Source organism: Danaus plexippus, chromosome Z, assembly GCF_018135715.1.
Source record: "Danaus plexippus chromosome Z, MEX_DaPlex, whole genome shotgun sequence".
In the NCBI taxonomy this organism is placed as follows: Eukaryota; Metazoa; Arthropoda; class Insecta; order Lepidoptera; family Nymphalidae; genus Danaus; species Danaus plexippus.
This window is the reverse complement of record NC_083559.1, coordinates 4,678,526-4,682,521: the sequence shown is the minus strand read 5'-3', so window position 1 is coordinate 4,682,521 and position 3,996 is coordinate 4,678,526. Positions and strand designations below refer to the sequence as shown.

Here is a 3,996-nt window from a genome sequence, read left to right as displayed (position 1 = left end):
TTCTTTTCCCCCTCTTTATTATATTTCTTCATTTCAGTGCCGAACATCGCTGAAATTATTGAAACTCTATTATTGATATCTCAATTTATTTTTATATACATATCCACGTGCAATAAGGTCAAATATTAAGGATGTAGCCAAAAAGTTTGGTTAAATGCATGACATTTTTTAATTTTCGGAGTATACATTGAGATCTCACTTAGATTACCCCACGTAATGTGAGAATATAGTGACATTATAATTATTACACCTTTTCCTTCTCCTTCCTGGCAATTATCCCAGCTTTAGCCAGGGTCTGCCTTCCTGCTCAAACTCCTCCACTTTGCACGGTCTTTGGCATCCTCGGTGGTAAGTCCATTAGCTCTCATATCCTGCTTTACAGTGTCCAGCCAACGCTTCCTTGGGCGTCCTGGGGGTCTTGCTCCAGGGACAGACATATCTCAATATGAAAATTTTTCCGACGTAGTTCTCAAGCCGGTGTGCAGTTGGATATCACATCACGAAGCATCACGAACTCAAAGACCTCGGATATCTCGGATACCTCGGATAAATGTGTTTCGAATGCGGTCAGACCCCGTAACGCCACACAATCTACCTCAGCATTTTCATCTCCGTGACGATACATATGTCCTTACGCCATTTCAACCAAGCCGCGCTAATCCGGGCTTGGACATCGTGATCGAAGCTTCCGGACTCATGCAGAATAGATCCAAAGTATCTGAACTTTTCCGACTTAACGGCTGGTTCAGGACGAGAGTGCAAGAGTCCGGGCTCCCGCAAGCCATGTACTCGGCCTTCGTCACATTAAGTTTATTATCATCGTCCTCCCTCTCCGCTCCAGCGTCAACCGACTCTCGTCAATGAACGCTATGTCATTTTCATACATTATCAGCCATGGAGGCTGTCCCTGGATGTTAGCCGAGACAGTATCCAGCACTACATTAAATAAGAACGGGCTAAAAGCCGAGCCTTGGTGAGTCCCTACTGAGATCGGGAAGGGTTTTGTATCGCCAACAGCAGTCCAAACCATAGAAACGGAATTGCGGTACATGTCTCTGATGATATCAATCCCTTTGCATCGCAATGCCCACCAGATATATTGAATCAGTCAAAGGCCTTCTGCAGATCTAGGAATGCGACATGCATGCGTAAAGACATTTTGCGATATCTTGCGTCGCTTTATCCCGAGCTCGTGTCAATTTGTAAATGAGCTTCTGCTCCTCCGCAGTTTCAAGTGTATCATATAACGGTGATAACCTGTCACTGCGGGCTCTGGCAACAGCACTTTTACAGGCACTTTTCGCTGCTATGTACTCTAGTCTGTCTTCAGGAGAGTTTGATTGCTGCCAATCTTTAAAGGCAGTCTTCTTTTTACGAATAACCTTCTTCATTTCGTCATTCCACCACCGTGTCTCTTTATCAATGACCCGTCCTCCCCTAGAAAGGCCTAGAACTCGTTAACCTGCTGTGATAATTGCTGACTGGGCTCGACCCCTAACTTCCTGAGCAGTTTCAGTTTTAGTCGACAGATTTTGACTCCCAACCTCTGCCCGAAAGTTGGTCTGTATTGTTCCATTCAGCAACCACCACCTGATCCGAGACTTACGTTTCTCGGCTACTTTCATTTTCGGGGTGACGACATAGCCCATGACAAGAAGACGATGTCGGGCCGTCAGGCTTTCACCAGGAATTACTTTACGTTAGTCACCATGCCGATATGACACCGTCTGGTCAGCAGATAATCTATTCGAGTTGAGTGGGACCCGCTCTTATACGTGATAAGGTGCTTCGGAGTCTTGGGGAAAAACGTGTTCACGACGGCTAAGTCAGACGAAATACAGGTTCTGAGATTATTTTTTCCCTCTGTATTGCGGCGACCATAACAAAAACCGCCGTGTACACGTTCAAACGTATCCGAAGCCGTACCTACGTGGCCATTTAAGTCCCCCCCAACTATGATTACTTCAGCAGCTGGTATAGCACGTAGAACCTCTTCAAATTGCTCCCAGAATGTCACTTTTTCGAAACCGCTACATCCTGCCTGAGAAGTATAAGCACTGATTAAAAAAGTAATGACTCCCTCGATCAGTACCCGCACCCGCACCACGCGGTCGCAGCGACGGTCGACTTCAAGAAGACCATTCCGAAGCTCTTCAGATAGCACTATCGCTACACCAGCTTTACCTGAAGGCGGCCCCGGGTATATGAGCCGGTAACCCTGTCCAATGTTCCGAAACTTATTGTCCAGCGAGTTTCCTGGAGGAACGCACACTGGACCCGACGTCTTATGAGTACATCTGCGAGTTCTCTGCATCGTCCAATTAGAGACCCAATATTCCACATTGCAAAGCGGAGTTTCCGTTTGGGAACTGACGTCTTTAGCCGTGACCGTACTTGACACGGAAGCCCTTGCCCATTTATCGCAAGTGTAGGGCGATGTGCCTGCACGTCGTCTATCAGCGCGCTCTAGCCGTACTCAGTCCTTTGACTTTGTCAGCCATATGAGGGGCGAGGAGTGGTATTAACAGACCGACTGCCATCTCACCTCCAAAACCCTGTTTTACGGGTAAAACTAGGAAAGGAAAAGGTAGAGAAGGGGTTAAAGAGATTAGGAAGGGGAATGGGTGGGAGGTACGTGATACCACCTTCATGGACTGGAGATAAAGGTATGAAAGTGGTGGCTCGAGGATCCGGGGTGGCGTGCCCGTATGCCCAAGACCAAATATCGGAAAAATACTTAGTAGAACACCCTCTGGATTTATTCCACATTAAATTTATATATTTATATATAATTATTACACCTTTTTATTAAACATCTTGTTTTTACAAAGTTACAAAATTTCATATCAAAGTTACATCTTGTTAATTAATTTTTATTGTATAAACTATTTTTATTTTGTTTTATTTTTTAGTCAAGAAGCTTACTTTTATTAAAAGATAAGCGTATAATATATATCAAATGTAACATCTCATGAAACTGTATTTTCATTGCATAAAAATTTTTCAGTATTTGTCTCGCGTTCCTTTTTACAGAATACCTCTTTGTTAACAGGATAGTTCTACGATATGAAAGTTGAATATGTTCAGCGAATGTTCCTTTGAGAAGATTCTTTCAAAATTCACAATTCGTTTAATATTTTAGAAAAGTGTCTAAACGACACTCCGGTTCAATGCAATCATCATTGTTTAATAGCAGTGTAATAAAACTTAATAACAGTAAATTACAGAAAGGTGCCAATATTTAAGTTTAGTTAACCAATGTTATTTTATTGTAGACATTATTGTTTACGGGAACAACAATCATAAACTTGAATTATTGCCTACCATTCTACGCACACTTTTATTAAGTTTACATAGGGGGACTCAACCGCCGGAATGCCCTTCAAGTATTAAGATGAAGAAATTATATCTCTACATAATAAAACTATATAATAATATAACATAAACGGTAAACTCTATCGCGATTCAGTTACAGGATATTGAGGCTGTAAACTTTTAAAATAAATTAAGTCGCATGGTTATAACAAAGCATTTAAATCTTATTTTAAGCTCCCCGAATACAAATACATTATTTTATTGGAGGACAACTAAGCAATATAGAATATTAATTATGTTTCCTTAAATCCCTCTATTACTGTAATGGCTTAAGTTGCGAGAACGCTACACTGTACATTATAAATTTAACAGAAAACCGTATGAAGCTTGAATGCCACCTGGTTCAATTACTTTGATGTTAGGTGACCTAGGTAGTACACTGGCGATATTAAGCCAGAAGATGAAATTTGTCTTGCTACACATATAAAGGATTATTGTGTAGGCTCAGCGTGCTTTTGAGGTATCTTTGTTATTATACAACAAAATAAGTAATAAAAAATTACGATGACAGTTTCCAATTGTCAATAGTTTGTATCAGTAACATATTTTAACTTAATAATTAGCGCAACTTTCTTACCTTTTTTGTTGGATTGAATTCAGAGGTTGACCTTTGGTCAGATA

At 41.3% G+C, this 3,996-nt stretch overlaps 1 pseudogene; it reads right to left on the bottom strand.

The window, feature by feature from the left end:
• Positions 1-284: 284 nt before the first annotated feature.
• LOC116777641 (uncharacterized) lies at positions 285-2,540 on the bottom strand (annotated as a pseudogene).
• Between the last annotated feature and the right edge of the window lie 1,456 nt (positions 2,541-3,996).